Below are 21,588 nucleotides of genomic sequence, written 5' to 3'. Positions count from 1 at the left end.
CTCAGAACAGTTTTCTGTGTATACAAAAAAGGAAGGTAAGGGATAATCTCTGTGGATTCTCTCCTAGGGATACAGATTGCCATGTATATGGGAAAGGAAGGAAGGAAAAAAGAATTAATGTTAGCCAGTGTCTTATGTACTTAATTCAGGTTATTTCTTGACAACCCTTTGAGGAAGGTGATGTATCCTCTCAATTTTATGGATGTGAGGCTTTAAGAAGGTAAGTATTTTGTCTAAATCAGTAGGAAGCAAGAGCCTCCTGTGAACATCCTTTGTCTTCCTTCTTTTCCTATCTCACTAGGTTAATGCAGTTAACAAATATTATTGGTTATTTACTCTGTGAAAGGCAGCATGCTAGGTATCTGGAAAAGTGAAAATGAAAGAAAGTGTTAGTCGCTCAGTTGTGTCCCGACTCTTTTTGACCCCGTGGACTGTAGTCCACCAGGCTCCTCTGTCCATGGAATTCTCCAGGCAAGAATACTGGAGTGGATTGCCATTGCCTTCTCCAGGGGATCTTCCCGACCCAGGGACTGAACCTGGGTCTCCTGCACTGAAGGCAGTCATCTGGGGTTTAGCATTAACACGAGAGACATGAGCCTGAAGTCGTCTGCTGCGGTGGGGAGACCTACGCTTGCCGCCGCCGTGGCTGGCTCCTCTCTGTCCTCAGTGTTCCAGCTTCGCTGCCCACAGGGAGGCCTTCCTGTGTGTTGACACCCTTCCTATGTGTTGGGCATTACCTGTTCCTATTGCCGTTTGTCTTCCCGACTCGATTTTAGAGCTCCTAGGAGAGCAGGGAGGGTGTATGGTTCATGGTATCAGCACTGTCTGTCACAGTGCCCCTAGCACATAATTGACACCTAATAACTATCTGATTAAAGAATGAGTCGTTTCATCTGCAATTCACATGGATCACTCCAGCAGTAGTAGAGTTAGTCCAGAGTTGCACACAGATGTGGCAGGTGCTCATGGTACACATCAGTGTGTAACTCTTGCTTCCTTGTTTTTACCAGGTGGTGAATTTGGGTTGTCCTCCTATAATTAATTTCATAGCCTATTTCATTTACTTCTGGATTAAAAAAAATGAACAGCATTTATAAATACAGCCATTTTCCAAATAAAGGCAGGAGTGCAGATGTAGTACTTGAGTTAACAGTTGAGAGTTTAATTTAGACCGTATTGATTTAGGTAAGCAGAGCTGTAACGGTTTTTAGCATAGTCTTGTCACCCACGTTTAAAAGCCTTTTCATAAAATCATGGCTTCCCCTCAGGAAATCCTTGGAGTACCTCATGCATCTGGACAGAGATACGATGCTGAATTCTTTAAGAAGTTCAGAAGTCAGAATATTGTTCTCTCAGCAAGAACTTATGCTCGGGTAATTTCTTGTTTGTGAATGAAACAATTATAGTTATTAACACTTTCAAGTCTTTGAGCCATGCTGTTAATGTTACTACGTGTGCGTATATCATTACATTTCCTTTTTAAAAAATTGTAATAGTAATAAATGTAGAGAAAATAGAGTCATGTTAAAAATATTTTTTTCATCATTCAAGACTTTAAAAAATAATTTTTAGAGCACTAGATTGAGAAATGTGATAGAGACCTGAAAAATATCAGGAATATTTCAAACCACTTCATATCAGAACTGCATTAAAAAAAGCTAATTGTAAGGTTTTGATGTTGTCATACAAGGTCACTTCTTTATTTCTAAGGTTCAATTTAGAAGTGTACCCTTGCCTTCTGTACAGGAGAGTAATGTGCAGGCCCTGGAAATTCTGTTCACTTACCATGGGTCTGACCTGCTTCCTCACCGCCTGGCGATTCTTTCCAACTTCCCAGAGACCACATCACCACACCAGTATTCTGCTTTGCTGCCTGAAGCTTGGTATGCACTCTGTTCACTTTATTTTTTAAATGAGAATTTTTGTTTTATGCTAAATATTAAAAAACAATTCTAATCTACTTAAACTTTTTTCTGATTATAAAATTATTTCTAAATTATTTTAAAGTGATTCAAATGTGTCAGCGTAACAAGACCACTTTAACTTAAGGAACATGAACTTTACTTTCTTTTTTTCTCCTTGAAAGTCTCCTGCTACTGAAAAAAAAGAGAGGAAGACTCATAGTTTTATTGCTGTATACTCAGTATGTACTGTTTTATGGTTGAGAGTAGTTTTTAGGATAACAGTATCTGTTTAAATTAGTTGTATCTTTTAGAAGTTGAAATGTAGTTCTGACAACATTTAGTAGGTCCAGGGGACCCAGGAATGTTCTGGTGGTCCTGCTTAAGTGCAGCCAGGATTTGAATCTATGTTAGAGTTAGGTCAGTAAGCTCTAAAAAATAGAAGTTATAAACTCCCTATTTTGTGTTTCTATTAGTACTAAAAATGTAATTCTGTATTATGATAAAAGTGAACAGAAAGGAAAACCTTGGGATGTACTATTTATTTTCAAACAATTTCTTTTAGATCTGAATGGTGATAAATAAATGCATTTTATAAATATGTATTTATAAATATTTCAGAATATAATTATTTTTTGCCTATTTGCAAAATAGATCTAATCTGAATGGTAATGACATTTTTCTACTGTAAATTGTTAGTATAGAGAATGGGTCATTATCTTAAAGTTTTTTCAAAAGGTAATTTCTTCTTAGATTTGAATGCATTTTTTGGCATTGTCTTCTGATGAGTGTTTAGATAAACATTTGATTTTAAACTAAAATTTCAGAATTGGCTTGCAGAATAGTTTTACAATGCCCAGTGTTGCTGCTGCTGCTGCTAAGTCGATTCAGTTGTCCGACTCTGTGCAACCCCATAGACGGCAGCCCACCAGCCTCCCCCGTCCCTGGGATTCTCCAGGCAAGAACACTGGAGTGGGTTGCCATTTCCTTCTCCAATGCATGAAAGTGAAAAGTGAAAGTGAAGTCGCTCAGTCCTGTCCAATTCAGTAGCGACCCCATGGACCGCAGCCCACCAGGCTCCTCCGTCCATGGGATTTTCCAGGCAAGAGTACTGGAGTGGGGTGCCATTGCCTTCTCTGTGCCCAGTGTTATGTATTGTTTTTGAATGCCTATAGTTCCTGCCATAACTGATTTAAATTGTAATAATAGCTCAGGTATATCATTGCAGCAGAGAATAATTAGATATTATTTTGAATCTTTCTTGTGGGATGTGTTGCTTAGACAAACTTTGAAAAGACTGATTTCTTGAGTCCTTAAATTATATTCATTTTAAACATAATGAGAAAATAAAGATTTTGTTGTTGTTGTTAATCTGTTTGTCAAGTCTTTTCACCTTGAGTATATTTTTGCTATAGTTAGAAGGAGGAAGAACAATAGGTTTTAATAGTAATGTTTCTGTCTCCTTATAATTTTATATAACTGCAAAGCAAAATTACAGTTATGTTTGAGGTATAGCTTCTGTGAGGTTTCATTAATTAGTCCTTTCTGTATATTCTCATAATGCTTTTGTCCATTCTTATAGCACTTTTTATGTTGTATTATAACCAGTCATCATTATTACTGCTTTTCTGCCCCCTGTTCTCTTCTTTAATAAACATCCAGCCTTAAACTCACTCTAAGGCAGAGGCCGTGTTTTCCTGAGTTTTCAATTTCCAGGGTCTAGGTGTTTGTCTAGTGGGTTCTCTAAAGTTGTTTGCTCCATTTACAGAAAAGATTAAAGGATGTCCTGAAGCGGTTGCAAGTTTCACCAAGACTCCCAATGCCTTAAAGATTCAATTGCTATTTTAGCCCATAGCTGAAGCTTGCAGTCTTTAATCCTATTTCAAGTTTTACTCTAATGGACACGTGGTGGTGGTGGTTTAGTCGCTAAGTTGTGCCTGACTCTTGCAACCCCATGGACTGTAGCCTGCTAGGCTCCTCTGTCCTTGGGATTCTCCAGGCAAGAATACTGGAATGGGTTGCCATTTCCTTCTCCAGGGGATCTTCCTAACCCAGGGATCGAACTCTGGTCTCCTGCATTGCAGGCAGATTCTTTACCAACTGAGCTAATGGACATGTAGATTCATAAAATGCAACTTGAGACTTATTTCCCTTTTAGGAAATACATTCTTTGAGGACTTGGTATTCAATACCTTTTCAAATCACTTGGAAGCATTGGGTCAGGTGGACACTAAGTGTCTGTTTGTTGGAATGTTGACTGAGCCCCTTCCACATGCCTGGGGCTGTAGTTGGGGTTTTGATATGACTGAACACAGTTCGTCTTCAGCAGGAATCATCACATATGCTTTACATCACATATGCTTTATGCACAAACAGAAGTTCCTGCTAACAGCATCATGCTTTCAAACTGAGGAGGAGATGAGTTGAAAAGACTCTAAATCTGCAGCCTTTTTTCCTTTCTCCTCAGTTAACAATGTTTGCCAGCTTGTGAAATGATCTTGCTACTTTCTTGTTTACTGCCCTGAACAGCTGTAGAACTTTCTTTGTGCATGCCTTCTTTGTCTTTTAGCGTACGCATTGCTCAGTGGCAGAGCCTGCATTTCATCCTGCTTTATCTTCCCTTGAGCCCCCCAACTTGTATTTTGCAAGTAGTAATGACTCTTTAATTATCCATTGAATTGATTGGAAACCAGTCACTGAGCTCAAAATGTATGGCTCCCAAACACGGAGTGGCGTTCACTCTGGTGCACTGACTGTCTCCTGAACTTGTGAGGCCTGCTCCCTCCTCAGGGTTTTTCAAGATCATTGTTCCCCTGTGTGGGGTGCCCTTCTCCTGGGTCTCCATATGACTCAGCCTCTTACTTCCTTCTGTCTTTTGTACTCAAAGACTCCCTCTTCAAAACACCTTTCTCAACCCCTCTTTCCCTTTGCCTCTACCTCCTCCTCACTCTTTGCCCTTATCTGAGTTTTCTTTTCTTCATAGCATTTACACCTAACATCATATTTTATCATTTATTTGTATAGTGAAGTCAGTCAGTCGTGTCTGATTCTTTGTGACCCCATGGACTGTAGCCTACCAGGCTCTTCCATCCATGGGATTTTCCAGGCAAGAATACCAGAGTGGGTTGCCATTTCCTTCTCCAGGGGATCTTCCTGACCCAGGGATCGAACCCTGGTCTTCTGCATTGCAGGCAGATGCTTTATCCTCTGAGCCACCAGGGAAGCCCATAAATATGATAAAATCATATTTTATCATTTATTTGTATAACATATAATTTATTTGTCTTATCTACTTTTATCTCGTCTCCCTTCGCTCTTCTATTTACGATTTTACTCTCAATTTAAGTCCTTTTTTCCTGCTTTATTTTCTTCCTAGCATTGATCAGTAACTTAGTTTGTGTTTTACTTATTCACTTGTTGATTATGTTTATCCTTCAAAAATGTCACCTCCTGTAGCACAAGGTTTTTTGTATGTTTCTTCCCTTCCTTAGCCCGTGAACTTAGAATCGTTCATGGCATGTTGTAGGCCCTCAGTAAATACTTATTGAATGAATGGACAAATGAATTAATTAATTAATATAAAATCTGTAAGGAAAGGATTTTGTGTCTTGTTCACTAATGTAACCTCAGTGTTAGAACACCTTGGGATCAAAAGCAGTAACTCAGGAAGTTGTTTTGATGGATGGATGTGAATGGAAGGGCAGGTGGGTTTTACATTTTAGGGTTCAAGCTATTTAGAATATAGATTAATAGTAGTGCACGCGTGCATGCTAAGTTGCTTCTGTCGTTTCCAACACTATGGACTGTAACCCACCAGGCTCCTCTGTCCATGGGGATTCTCCAGGCAAGAATACTAGAGTGGGTTGCCATGCCCTCCTCCAGGGGATCTTCCCAACCCAGGGATCAACCCAAGTCTCTTGTATTGTGCATTGACAGGCAGATTCCTTACCACTAACACCACCTGGGGAAGCCCAAAAAGTAGTAGTAAATTATGCCAAATAGTTGACCTTTTACCTAATCTATTTTGAAATCCATTGACAAAATGTTTGCCTTGGCATTTAACCAAAGTTTGATTAACTAATTTTGATTGAAGCAAATTTTTTAGTTATGACTGCCGTGAAACTTCTTTGGTTTGTGTTACTTTAGTGTTTTATATTGTCACTCTTGCATCATCATGTGTATTTGACATTGGTGAAGAGTCACCAAGTTGTAGAAGACTTTGAAATTACGTTTTCTGTCATAGGTGATAAATCCATTTGTTACCTACTGATCCTTGGTTTGTCAGTGCTGTAAGACATTTACATTTTATATTCTATTGGACTGTTTTAGTTTTAAAGACAAAGGCGACATTTCTTACCATCTTTGTTAGCTTTCACAATTTATGGTAATAGGTTTTATTTATTTATTTTTTTTGGTGGAAGAGAACTACATTTTGACTTTGAGTATTTTTGATGCTTATAGCCTGTTTTAGAAAGTCTATTTAGGTTTTTTATTTATGCCTCTTGTTTTATTGTAGAATCTTTCCAGAATGATGAGAGCAGTCTAGTTTAAAAGGTTGTGTTTAAAACAGTTACCTGTTGAAATAGTAAGGCAGACGGATAAGAGTATTGAGTCTAGCTGGAGCCAAGTTGCTTAGATTTCTGATCTTGGACACATTTCCTAACTGCACCTCAGCCTTCATACCTATAAAATGGGGATGACTATAGCACTTCATAGCATTGTAAGAATGTCTGAGTTAATGTAAGAATGTCTGAGTTAATGTATATAAAACAGTGGGAACAGTGCTTGGCACCAAGTAATTGCTATTTAAGGCTTAAGAACTTAAGCACACTTAAAGTTTGCTTAATGCAGTCTCCCATGCTAAGGACTTGGCCTTATATATGTCATAAATAATTATTTTAAACTTTTTATTGGAATATTTTTATAGTTACAGAAAAGTTGCAAAAATAATACAGTAAGTTCCCATATACCCTTTACCTGCTTCCTCTTCCTTTTTACATAATCATAGCACATTTTTCAAAACTATGAGATTATTGCTGGAATAATCCTGCATATAACGTAACATACGCATTCCTAAAAATCTCTGCACCATGCAAAAAGTGCCATGAGAACCACAGAGCTTAAGGGGAGAGTGGGGTTCATGGAATAAAATTAGGAATGTAATAAAAATTGTGCTATAGTTTTACGTGTATTAAATGATTAAGAAACACATAAATACTAAAATATGGCACTGGACAAAGACCTGGAAAAGGCAGCTGTGGAAGTGGGTGTTGGAGCAGTTGCAGTGTTATTGGAAAGTGGTTTGTGTTTTGAAAACATAATGAAACAGACCATATGATAATAATAGTTAAGAAACTAAACTACATATTTATTTGGATTTAACGAGGTTTTCTCAAAATATCATTTTTCTGTTGCAGTATCTGATCTAGGATACCACATAGCATTTAAGACTTCATTTACTTTCATGGAATATATGGAAATAAACTGTCATTTAGTACCTGTCACTCATGATGTTCTTTGACACATATATTTATTAGACGGTGAATATTGATACCAATATTTATATTCCTGGATTGCCTCCAGAATCAGTAAGGAAAGATTGAATTATATTTAGCATATATTGGGATATTGCAATATTTAAAGTATTTTATAATATAAGTGGCAAACCTCTGTTGATGGAAATAGAGTATCCTGAATACCTCATTCTTTTCATCATCCTTGAAAAGCTGTTTCTATAGTAACTTGGCAGTTTGTTTGCTTGTGAATATCTACGTTTAGTCAGATTATTTGATTGAAATTTTGACTGAAAAATCTGCTATCATATGCAGATGGGCTGTGCTGTTTAAACTACGAAAATGTGTTTTAGACATTTCCATTTTCTTTTCAGGGTTTGAGATTACTTGTATTATTTACTGACTTAATTCTGACCATTCTCTACCTTTCAGTTCCACAGCAATTTATGTGATATATCTCTAAGGCTGAAAGTAAGAAGTGGCTGAGTGAAGAATTTTGTCACCAATTGTTTAGATAGAATAGAATGTTAACCTAATCTTAGGTCTGTATAGACCTAGTCCCATATTTAGAACTGCTCCTTCATTTAGAACAGCCTTGCAAAGCCGTCTGATAAATAGTGTGGCAAACCAGTGCATGGAAGTCTCTTCCTGTGACTTGCATATCCAGGCCTTTTTATGCTGTGTGTACTTTCGTTTAACTTGTGTGTTTGTCCCGGCATTTCATTCACTTGCTAACCCTCAGTCATTTCCTGCTTTTTCTCAGGCCTTAGTCCCCTTGATGATCTCTACCCTACTTGATAATGCACCAGGAAATCCAAGTCCTCAGAAATTTTCTCATTTTCATTGGGAAATGTTATCTGGTAAATTAAGTTTTGCACCCTTTTCTCATCACTCCCTGCAAACTAGAAAACCTTTGGATGACCAATTTGGAATATATTTTTGTCCTCGGAGGTCGCTAGTATCCTATGGCAAGTTTATTTATTTATTTATTTATTTTTTTTTTATCACCAGATTAACAAATATTTCACAATCAAGTGCTTTGAATATAGTGATGGATGCAGTGACTGTCAGATGAATGAATGATGGTTAGGTGAAGAAATCTGGAAAACACAAGGGATTGGTGTAGCAAAGTAAATAAAATGTACACAGAAGCGTTCTTTTTTGAACCAATCTGGAAAGGAAACCTGTCTTTGAGTTTTCATACTGCAAGAAAGGTAATCAACTGGTTGGAATTCTATCGTTGTCTTTAGGGTGATTATATCATTAGTGTATTTGTGGGTCATACTTTTGACGTGTGTATTTTTGACTCTGTGTTAAGCATAGGGGCCATTAGGGCCATTTGACCTTCATATGACTTTTTATTTAATCTTTTCTTTTAAATTGTAAAATATGTACAAAATTTACCATCTTGACCATGTTTCAGGGTATGGTTCAGTAGTGTTAAGTACCTTCACATTGCTGTGCACCCAGCTTCCAGAATGCTTTCTGTCTCGGGAAACAAACTTATTAAATGGCAACTCCCCATTTTTCTCTGAGCCAAGCCACTGACAACCACCATTTTACTTTCTCTTTTATGAATTTGACTATACAGTATTTGTGACTGGCATAATGTCTTCAAGGCATAATACACTTTTAGTAAAATTAATATCACAATTAAATAAGATTTAGAGTGGCTGGCCACCTGTGGGCCATGTTTCTATTTATGCTGCAAAAGTATTTCTTAAATGAAGGATGAATGTGAGTTCTATTTCAGGGTGGGACGTTAGAGCACCATTATTATCTGACTCCCTGTGGAGAGCCTCTTCTTCATCCTTTGGTGATAAAGAGGGCATCCAAATGAAGAGAACTTCTAATAACTCTCTTCTAATACTGTCTTCTAAATCTTGGATTTGAATAGCCAAATATGAAGACTTTCCTGTTCCTCCAACAACATAAAATTTATGTTATAAAAGCAAAAGATCAATATGCATTTCATTAGAATTTTTAGGACAGACTTGATTTAAGTAAAAATAATTTACCTTTTAAATTAAATCATATAAATCAAATAAAGAATTTACCTTTAAAAAATCAGATGACATTCCTGTTCTTCACAACTGAAAGGTAGATAAGAGTTTACCTTTTTCCTACACTTGGAGTTTCAAATTAGTAATATTTTATGTTAGCTTGTGATTTCTTCAGAGATGAAATAATTTGAACTGTCTTTTTCATCAAAGTTGCCTCTAAGCAGTTTTTGATTCAGGGGATAAACTAGTGCCTAATGGTTTTTTTGCTCTTTTTTTTCCCCCTGAAAGGCAACAGAAAACAGTACCATAGTCAATTACTATTGGCTTACTTTCATAGTTTTAAGCATATTCTGGAACTTTTTCTCCTGTAAGAAATATATTACTATAATATTTTTTGTGAAACATATGTTGATTTTTGAGTTCTAACTTTTTTTCAGTGAGATTTATAATTAATCATGAGTACATAATGAAACTGATTTTAAAACTGAAGCAATTCTAAATTTCCTTATATTATTTTATTTTCATTGAAAGAACAGTTTAAAGAAGGTGAATGAGTCAAATACAATTTTGTGTTATTTCAATAAAAATTTAGGGAATACTTACGTACCAAGCAAAGTCATTATATTAGACTAAATAGGTAAACAGATACATGAGTCACATGTGATCACTGTCCGCAAATAAATTAGAATCTAGTAGGGAAGATCAGACAGGTTGAGTATAAAAATAATTACCATAAAGTTAAAATACATGTCATAGGCGTATAGATAGCTGTATAGACGGGAGAGATTACTTTCTGTTACAAAGAAGATAAATCAAGAAAGCCTTGGCAGGGTGAAGTTTGATCTAGGCCTTGAAGGTTGAGTGTGGTTTTTTTTCATGCAGAGAAGTTTGAATAGGAAAGAGTCATTTGAATAAATAGTTTCCCCGAAGTCCTTTCACCTACTTAGTCCTCACATATTCTTGAGTCACAGAGTACAGAAGATGTTCCCAACTAACTTGTTAATTGAAAATCTGTGCAGAGGTTTTCCAGTAAACGATTATGGAACTCTTTTTATTTACATTTTTATGTTGCCCAGTCCTGATCATAATGATTTCTTTTTTCTTCTCTGAAAAGTTTAAAAAGCAGTTTTTATTGGGCATTCTCTTTCCACTATTGTTTTTGGTTTTTTTGGTTGCTGTTGTTGTAAGAGGAAAACAGAGGATGAGCTAGTTGGATAACATTACTGACTCAGTGGACATGAATTTGAGCAAAGTCTAGGAGACAGTGAAGGACAGGGAAGCCTGGCGTGCTGCAGTCCGTGGGGTCACAAAGAGTTGAACACAGCTTAGCAACTCAACAGCAACAAATGAAATGTCATCTAAACTATATCCTGGATGATGAAATAACAGTGGAAAGATTCAGTTCAGTTGCTCAGTCGTGTCCAACTCTTTGCGACCCCATGGACTGCAGCACACCAGGCCTCCCTGTCCGTCACCAACTCCCAGAGCTTGCTCAAACTCATGTCCATCGAGTCGGTGATGGCATCCAACCATCTCATCCTCTGTCGTCCCCTTCTCCTGCCTTCAGTCTTTCGCAGCATCAGTGTCTTTTCCAGTGAGTCACTTCTTTGCATCTGGTGACCAAAGTATTAGAACTTCAGCTTCAGTATCAGTCCTTTCAAAGAATATTCAGGATTGATTTCCTTGGGGATTGATTGGTTTGATCTCCTTGCAGTCCAAGGGACTCTCAAGAGTCTTCTTCAACACCATGGTTTAAAACATCAATTCTTCGGTGCTTAGTTTTCTTGATGGAAAGATTGAAGCATTGCTATCACTCTTTTGATTATAGAGAGAAACATAAAAGTGTTTCTTTTCCCTTTAAAATTGAGAAATTGATTAGTTACCTAATCAAAATTCGGTTCCCCTATGTGCAGTTTATTTCTGAACTGCTATGAGCAAAGAACAACCAATTGGTTTATATTCTAGGCTTGAAGTAAGTATGTGGCCGCCTGCAGTGACTGTCAATATAGAGGCATACAGGCAGCATGCTACAGAATGCTGGCAGTTTCTGAATCCCAGAGTAACCTGGTAGTTGGACCAGAAGGAGAGGCCCCAGAGCCTCTCTTGTCTGGGAACTCAGGGTCTGGGGTTGGAGGTGGGAGAATTGGTTTGCATGTTTCCTGGCACTGTGGGCATCTTAGATCTTGACTTGATTAGTTCTTGTCTTTCCATTAATTTAAAGCAACAAAATAGATGTAAGGCAATTTTATTGATTATGAAGGGGTAAGCAGACATTTAAAAAAATTTTTTTATGAATCTTGGAAAGTATGTTGATGTTTGTTATATCTTGTTCTTCTGAGAAGTGCTAAAGAAATGAAGGTGTAATGATTTATTAATTTATTTCTTTTTGTATTTGATGAACAGTTCATGATTATGAAATATAAAAAAACTTGCAAGTGAATTTTATAACTTCTATACAATTCTCATAGCTTATCTGTGAGATAAGCAGAAAAGGAATTATTATCCTACTCCCAGGGAAAAATTTTGAGAAGCATTAGGGAAGAAATCAACCCTGAATATACATTGAAAGGACTGATGCTGGAGCTCCAATACTTGGGCCACCTGATTCGAAGAGCCTCATTGCAAGAGACCCTGATGCTGGGAAAGATTGAAGGCAAAATAAGAAGAGAGTGGCATAGGATGAGATAACTAGATAGCATCACTGACTCAATGGATATGAATCTGAGCAAACTCCAGGAAGTAGTGAAGGACAGGGAGGCCTGGCATGCTAGCAGCAGTGCATGGGGTTGGATAGCACTTAGTGACTGGACAACAGCAACAAATGAAGAAACATGTCCTGAAGTTGTTTTTAAAAATAATTGTTAAATGCATTATCACTTTAGTGTATATATAACTATTGTCAAGTGTTTTTATTATGGCTTAATACAGTTTAAATATGATTTCCCCAGTTTTATTGTGGTATAATTGACATATAGCACTGTATAATTTAAGGCATATAGCATGATGTAAAGTTTGACTTTATTTGAAATTAAAAATATGTTTGAGAGGGTACTTTTTTTTTTTATTAAAAAAACTACTGCATTCTCCTTACTAGATCCAGCAGTACTTAGAGATACCAAATGATAGTCTTTTCATTGAGTGGGATCTTTCTTTCATTATTCATTTTCTTCCACACTTTAAATACCTTGACCAACCATTTCAGAACATGGGACCTTTAAGTAGATAACATCTTCTGAATGGTGAAATTACCATTCTGGAAATAGTCCCTATAATTCTTTTTGATCACACAATGTCTTTTCTTGTCAAGATTTCATTAATATGTAAATACTTGCCTGTAACAGCAGTGAATCTCTTTATCACATATATTTAATTAACATATAAATAACTCTGGGATGCACTTTTCCTAATTTCTAATATAGGCCATCCTGTTTAAATATTGTATTTATAATAAGTAAAAGTCTGTTAGAGTCACATTGAACGGGACATGTGTATTCCTGTTTGATTCATGTTGATTTTGATAGAAACCAACACAATTCTGTACAGCAGTTATCCTTCAAATAAAAAATAAATTTAAGAGTCACATTGATATTTTGTAGACAAAAGCAAATACATTATTTTAAAAATGTTTTGATCTCAGTATGTTCCACTGTTTAATCTTAAAAGTTTAGGTACTGTATGTAATAGCTATGGAAAAAATCCATGATCTGTATAAATGTTGGGATCACATGCATGGTATTGACACATACTTGTCGTGGAGGAGTGATGGTATGATACACTGGAAGGAGCAAAGGCTTTTAGTCAGAATATGGGTGTCTGTCCTGGTTCTGAACTTCTGAGCTGTGTTACTGTTGGGAAGTCTCTTAACTTCTTTGAACTTGAGTTTTGTCAAGTGTGAAATGGGGAAATTGTAAAGGTATTGTAATGGTTCAGTAGCCTAAGAGATATATTACCTAGCAGAGTTCTTGGCAAATAGCATTCCATGTACGGCAATGGTTGTGTTAATACAAATATGGCTGTAGCAGTAGCAACAGCAGTTTTTGGTACAGGTGGATGAGAAGAATATCATAATATATTTTATTTTCAAGTGCGTTAAGTAGGTTTGCAAAGGACTGATGAATAAGCAAAATACAAAACTGTAATAAGGACTATTCCTCTTTGATGATGCCAATGCTTTGGTTTTTCATCTGGGACAGCACCCCTTAACTGGTTTCGGGTACCTGAGATTTTGGACTATTAATCAAAAAATTGACCATTGTTTCAAACAAAGTTTTTAATTTCACTTTTTATTCACTTTTTATTGACTTTATAGTTTTGATATACATCAAAAACTATATTATTGATATAGGAAAATGAACAAATCATAAATGGGCAATTTGAATTGTTATAAAATGAACACAATCAGGAAACAGACCTAACAAAGCACTCTTGATGCTGTCTCCTTTTACCCTCTCCTGTTCACCTTACCCGTGAGAACCACCCTGACTTCTAACGGGATAGCTCAGTTTTGTCAATTAAACATGTGCAGTGGTTTATGAGGACTATTGTACCTAAACTCTGGAAAAGCATACTATTCTTCTCAACAGAGATCAGATTTCTGATGTTCTTTGAATTAAGTGCCTATCTTATTTTTTCTAATGCTGACTGTACAATGACATTTTGGATTTTTATATTTAAAATGTTTGTTACAGACAGAATATAACTTTGCCCTTTATCTGTCAGTCTCTGCTTTTTAATTGGCATGCTTAGACTATTTGCAGGCAGACCTCATTTTATTGCACTTTGCTTTATTGTGCTTCGCAGATACTGTGTCTTTTACAAATTGAAGATTTGGGCAACCCTGAATCAGGCAGGTTTATTGGTGCCATTTTTTCCAATAGAATTTGCTCACTTTGGTGTTCACAATTTGGTAATTTCTGCAATACTTCACTGCTGCTGCTGCTAAGTCACTTCAGTCGTGTCTGACTCTGGGTGACCCCGTAGACAGCAGCCCACCAGGCTCCCCCCGTCCCTGGGATTCTCCAGGCAAGAACACTGGAGTGGGTTGCCATTTCCTTCTCCAATGCATGAAAGTGAAAAGTGAAAGTGAAGTCGCTCAGTCGTGTCCGACCCTCAGCGACCCCATGGACTGCAGCCTACCGGGCTCCTCTGTCCATGGGATTTTCCAGGCAAGAGTACTGGAGTGGGGTGCCATTGCCTTCTCTGCAATACTTCACACTCTTTCATTATTATATTTGTTATATGATCTGTGATCTTTGTTACTATTAAACATGACTTGCTGAAGGTTCTGATGATGGTTAGCATTTTTTTTTAGCTAGAAAGTATTTTAAGACTAAGGTATGTACATTATTTTTTAGATATTTCTATTGATAAGTTGATAGACTACACCATAGTGTAAACATTTATGTTTGTTGTTCAATCTCTCAGTCCTGTCTGACTCTTTGTGACCCCATGGACTGGAGCCTGCTCGGCTCCTCTGTCTATGAGATTTCCCAGGTAAGGATACTGGAGTGGGTTGCCATTTCCTTCTCCAGGGTATCTTTCTGACCCAGGGATTGAACCTACATCTCCTGCTTGGCAGGTGGATTCTTTACCATTTAGCCACCTGGGAAGTCCCAACTTTTATGTTTATGGGAAACCAAAACACTCACGTGGCTTGTTTTTTTTTTTTTGTGATACTGCTTTATTGCCATGATCTAGAACCAAACCCATGACATCTCCAAGGTCTACATCTCCTTGGGTCTACTGTACTAAACTTAGGAAAGTCAGGTCTGTTATTTTTTCAAGTATTTTTCTTCTTCCTGCTCCTCCCATCCCCAGTATGCATCATCTTTTTTGGGACTCTACTTCCATTTAGGTTAACCACTTGATTTGTCTCACAGTTTTTTGTTTTTGGTTTTTATTTTCCAGTCTTTTTCTCCCCCATGTTTTGTTTTGGATAGTTCCTATTTACTAATTTTTTTAGTAAAAACGTTCACTAATTTTTTTAGTAAAAAAGTTTACAAATTTTTTTTTCATTGTCTCTTATTGATGATATTAGTGTGTTTTTCATCTTAGCTACTGAAGTTTTTATTCCTAGGTATTAGATTTGGGTCTTTTTAAATTTTCTCCCCTCTTACCATGTTATTGATATTTCTTAGAAATTGGTTATTCTCCTGATTATGGGCCATAATTTCTTGCTTTTTTTGCATACCTGCTATTTTTTTTACTGGATGCCAGAGATTTAGGTTTGTTCATCTTGCTGGTAGCGTTCTTATCTCAGTTGTTTTGGAACATGCTTTTTCTTCCCAAATTCTGTTGGTTTATTCAGTCACACTTCTGTGTTTCGCCATGTGCCTTACCATGTGTACTTTGAGGTTAGTTTCTCTGTGCAGTTGATCTAAATAGGTTTCTGAATTTGTAATGGAATAAATTCATCTGTAGGGGTTTTTAAATCTGAACATTATAGAATATGATCTAGCATTGCAGGTACAGAGGTATTTATTTGATATTGTTTTCTTCTTTGTGGATAATTTGGAGTCTTTTTATTCCAGGGTCAGGTCCCTGATCACATTCTATACTTCCTGTCTTTTTGTGAATGAGTATTTATTATGTACTTAAGAATCTATATAAAGCATGACTCATTTCATTCAAATGCTCCAATGTTTTGCTTTCTTTGTCTTCCTGCTGTCTCCAGTTTAACTTTGAACCTCATCAGCAATAGCGATGTGTTAGAATAACTTGCACAGCAGACACCTATACCATCGTCTTCCCAGTCACAGCCTGTTAAGTTGACACCAGAGCCTGGCTGTCTTCATTTCCGGTATTTTCACTTCTTCAGTTATGATTATTGTCAGTCTGCAGTGTAATTTGGCCTCTACTTAGAAGATTCATGGTGAAAAGGCTGTAAATAGACTTGCACAGCAGCATCTCAGAGCAAACAGTCTTATGCGTCTTTGTTTATGGAAAGTTTAGGACAGCCCACATCTCTGCTTATTTATGCTCCTGCTTTCAGGCCAAGAGCCACCTGCAGTGTACGGTATTGTGATGTTGCTCGTGGCATGGGTATAAGATAGGGAGTGGTATGGTCCATTTTAGAAACCAGAAATGTGTGAATAAACCTCAGGTACATTACCAAAGTTTTCAGCTACAGTCAAAGCTTATTAATTGTGAGATTTAAATACCCCTGTGGTTTTAGGGTAGGATTGTTTTTTCATTTATTTATTCAGATTTATCCATCCATCCGTCAGTCTGTCCATCATCCATCCATCCATTAAATATTTAGTGAGGTTTAAGTGCATGCCAAGTGTTGAACAAAGGATATGAAAATCACCAAAGCTTTGAAGGAGCTTACAATTTAGTAAAGGAGCAGAACATAAATAAAAAGTTGTAATTGAGTGCATTGACAGTGGGAACAGAAGTACATGCAGTGTTTAGTAATATGGAGGAGAGTCTGGTAAGCTGCTTGGTATGGGAACATCAGAGAAGGTTTTAGTTTTTTTTTTTTTTTTCTTTTAATGAATAGTATGTTGACTGACACAGTTAAAGAGAACATTATAAATAGGCATGCCACAAATCATACTACTTTTCTATCCATTTAGATGAGCTTTAAATGCTGTATTATTTTTACATAACTTATATCCACATTTTTTCTTCCTACTTCCATTATACAGCTTGGTTCTGAAATATACATTTTTCTTTCTTAGAAGAGTTTTTCAAGATTTAGAATCACACAATGCTTCCTTTCTTAAAGAAGTTTTCTAATTACCTGATGGAATCATTTTGCTGTGATCCTTCTGTAAGTTTGGGACTGAGGGTGGAAAGTGCTCCTACTCTGAAAGACATGTATGCAGATAATTATAGGAGCAGTGAGGTCAGTGCTCAAAGAGTTAGGTATGCATTCTTAGTTATAGAGCCTTCCTCTTCAATTGACTTTTATATTTTTCATTAATTATTTATTTATATCTTGACTAAATCTTACATTTCTAATTCTTAAACTTTTTTTGGTATTTGTTTCTGAGAGCTCTGCTTTTAGAATTAAAGAGTATCAGTGACTCTGTTTCTGCTGATCATTGAATCATTTATTTGTTCATTCAATCAGTGATGAATATTAAGCTTATAGAGTTTACTTTTCTGCAAATTTATGATCACAGTACACATTGTATATTTGAAGATTAAATGAAATAATGCATTTATATAAATTTAGTTAAAATGATTATATATACTTGCTATGCATGTAATATTGCTGGGAGTTGTGGTAGATGCAAAGGAGTATTTACAAGAAAAGAATATTTACTTCTAGTGGGGATACAAAATTTTTTTATTTTGTTATGACCAACCTAGACAGCATATTAAAAAGCAGAGACATTACTTTGCCAACAAAGGTCTGTCTAGTCAAGGCTATGGTTTTTCCAGTAGTCATGTATGGATGTGAGAGTTGGACTATAAAGAAAGCTGAGTGTAGAAGAATTGATGCTTTTGAACTGTGGTGTTGGAGAAGACTCTTGAGAGTCCCTTGGACTGCAAGGAGGTCCAACCAGTACATCCTAAAGGTGAACAGTCATGGATGTTCATTGGAAGGACTAATGTTGAAGCTGAAACTCCAATACTTTGGCCATCTGATGCGAAGAGCTGACTCATTTGAAAAGACCCTGATGCTGGGAAAGATTGAGGGCAGGAAGAGAAGGGGACGACAGAGGATGAGATAGTTGGATGGCATCACTGACTCAATGGACATGGGTTTGGGTAAACTCCGGGAGTTGGTGATGGACAGGGAGGCCTGGCGTGCTATGGTTCACGGAGTCGCAGAGAGTCATACACGACTGAGCGACTGAACTGAAAATATGTATTAAGGAAATTAAAGAACTCTATGGAAACATAAGACAAATGTACCATCTTATGTATATTATCATAAGTTTAAATAGGAGTAAATGCCAGGGGAATTGTTCAGTTATTAGTAGTGAGAATCGAGAACAGGAAGAAAGCAACCTAGAGTGGAATGGTCATAGAAACATCTGAGAAAAGCTGGAATTTAAGCTCGAAGAGGTGGGGTTCAGGTAGGTAGGACATCATAGTAGAGCAGAGACTCTGGAACCAGACTTGCCTGGATTCAAATCCCAGCTGCAGCGTTTTAGTTCTGTGATTTTATGAGTTAGGATGCTGTCTGTCTTTCAAGACTGCTGACTTTGTGTGTGTGTTTGTATGATAATATATAATTTTATAGTTGTTCTTACAAACTGTAAGCATTTTCTAAGTGTCAGCTATAGGCCAGATAAGGTTGGATAACTTTATAGATAGTGTGTGAAATGTCCGTTCAGTGCGTGTCTATAAGCAGGAATATGCAGATATTTTTTTGAAGGGCAGCGACAAGGAAATCAGTCTTGCTATGGCTTAGGATCTGCATGAGCATAATTTGTGCTGTTTTATTTAGTGATACGGATAAAAAGCAGATAAAAATTTCTTTTCCTAATTTTTTGTTCAATCTCTGTTACCACCACAACCAGATAAAGGATCAGGGTTTATAATGTATATTGATACAATTCATGAATATTTTGGTATTTCATTAGTTTTTTAGTTGCTAAGTCCAGATGTCATACACTTTATCTTTGTTGTGCATTTTATTGTCTTGCTATCTGGAAGTAATGTGAAATAAAGGCCTTACACTTATTCTCTGTACTGGTTCTGGTCGGTCTAAGTAACGCAGAACACAGAATGAAATCGATTGGGTTTTTCTCCTATTACCTCCCTTTTGATAGTCGAGGGCATGTAGTTTTGGGCCACTCCAGTGTGAGGATAGTCCTCATCAATTCTTACTTGACATACACTTTCGATCTTTCAGTGTCATCGCCCTTTCTTCCCTAGTTGACTTTCCGGGTAGCAAGGAAAGGTAGTCTTCCTTTTTCTGAGTACCTTCAGTTGTCTTTTCTTCAGAATTAGTCATTTGTTCAAGGGGCAGGTGGGAGTGTTGGTGGTGTAGAGGGGAATTTTCATATCATTAATGTCTCTATTCATCCTTCACCCCTTGTTTGGTTGGCATTAAGTACCTATGTGAGTATCATCCTTTCTCAGTTACTTATAATTAGCTTTTCTGGGAATTTCTTCAGTGATTCTCCATTGGAGTTTGTGGCTTTCCATTAAACTTTAACTATTTAATGACTAGTTCTCCTTAGAAATAATCAAATCATCCTTTGTTCATGGTTAAATATTTATTTTCAAACGATTGCAATCTTTTGGGAGAGAAATAATGCCTTGTGGCACCTGTTGTTTAGTCGCTAAGTCGTGTCTGACTCTTTGTGACCCTGTGAACTGTATCCCACCAGGCTCCTCTGTCCATGGGATTTTCCAGGCAAGAATACTGGAGTGGGTTGCCATTCCCTTCTCCAGTGGATCTTTTAACGCAGGCACTGAACCTGTGTCTCCTGCTTGGCATATGGATTCTTTACCACCAAGCCCCTGGGAAGCCTGTGGCATTTACTACTACCTTTTAAGTCAGCTCCTCAGATTTTCTTGTCACTATTGATTGCAGTGGCCAGGTGCCCACCCAGTGTGATGTCAGCAGAGTTTATTGCCATTGTTAGGCATTTGTAAATATAATCATTCATATGATCATTAATGTGGTGTTACTATTTATCATATAGTAGATCCTGAAATGGTAACAAGTCACATATATCCTGTATTTCACTACCCATGAAAAACCTTGGTGGTGTTGATAATACTGCTGCTTTTTATGGCGAATGAGTGCTTATTATATATGAAGTACTGTTCAAAAGGCTTTCTGTGTTCTAATTTGATCCTTCGCAAATTCACATTCTTATTATCCCTATTTGACTAATGAGGAATCTTGAAGCACATGCAGATTGAGTAACTTGATCAAGATGACATGGCTCTGCAGGGTGGTATCACAGTTCTAACAGAGATTAGACTTCTCAGAGCATGCTCTACCTTTTAGATTAGAATTCAAGAAAACATGGCTCTAGTCTCATCTTTGTTTTGGGCATTAATGAATGCTACAGTATTTACTAAATAGATGAGGCATCTGGGTCCCAGGGATTTAGTGGTGAAGGAGAATTCAAGTCCTAGTGTGGTGGGTTTTTTTTTTTTTTTCTCTCTCGTTTATCTTTGACACATTGCTCTCACCTGAGATTACTGTTAAGTTTCAGGATATCTTATTAGCCTAGTCTCTGTTTCATAAGCCAGTTACTAATGAATAAATATAACTTAACATCTTTAAATCAGTGCCTGAAAGGTGGCAGTTAGTCGCAATATACTGTTTAGCTTTTTGTTTCCAAAGCATAGAACGTGAATAAAAAAACTTTTTGAAAGTTTATTCATGATAAAATTTCTTTGAAATAAAACATTTATATTTAGTGTGAGAAATAATTGGTGAGAGAATAGTTGACCATAATAGAACTTGTTACAGTCATTCCTTTCCTGCTGACAGATAGATGTTACCTTCAGATGAAACCAGCAAAGTTTATTGTTTGGAATAAAAAAATGAGCAGGGCTCTAATATAAAGAATCCTGAAATTAAGCAGAAGCAGTCATTATTTTGTAAAGGGGTAATTTAAGTGACAACAAAGGTCCATCTAGTCAAGGCTATGGTTTTTCCAGTAGTCATATATGGATATGGCAGTTGGACTATAAAGAAAGCTGAGCATCAAAGAATTGATGCTTTTGAATTGTGGTGTTGGAGAAGGCTCTTGAGAGTCCCTTGGACTACAATGAGATCCAACCAGTCCATCCTAAAGGAGATCAGTTCTGGGTGTTCATTGGAAGGGCTGATGTTGAAGCTGAAACTCCAGTACTTTGGCCACCTGATGCGAAGAGCTGACTCATTTGAAAAGACCCTGATGCTGGGAAAGATTGAGGGCAGGAGGAGAAGGGGACAACAGGATGAGATGGTTGGATGGCATCACCCACTCAATGGACATGGGTTTGGGTAGACTGAGGGAGTTGGTGATGGACAGGGAGGCCTGGCGTGCTGCAGTCCATGGGGTCACAAAGAGTAGGACATGACTGAGCGACTGAACTGAATTTAAGTTTATCATGTACTTCATTTTTTTTTTAATTGGGGATGATACATTTAAATTTACAGTCTTCCCTAGCAAAGTGGAAACAATAGAAGAAAAAGATGAAATAAAATGTATGTAAATGTTGTTTTGTGGTTGTAGAACTGAGATTCAAATCAGTTTTGCA

General features: G+C 36.9%; 1 pseudogene; it reads left to right on the top strand.

The window, feature by feature from the left end:
- Nucleotides 1–21,588, top strand: part of LOC107131289 (NBAS subunit of NRZ tethering complex-like) — a 68,187-nt pseudogene that overhangs the window by 23,576 nt on the left and 23,023 nt on the right.

This window comes from Bos taurus, chromosome 1, assembly GCF_002263795.3.
Source record: "Bos taurus isolate L1 Dominette 01449 registration number 42190680 breed Hereford chromosome 1, ARS-UCD2.0, whole genome shotgun sequence".
Lineage (NCBI taxonomy): Eukaryota > Metazoa > Chordata > Mammalia > Artiodactyla > Bovidae > Bos > Bos taurus.
The sequence above is the reverse complement of the archived record's forward strand: the minus strand, read 5'-3'. Positions and strand labels throughout refer to the sequence as shown.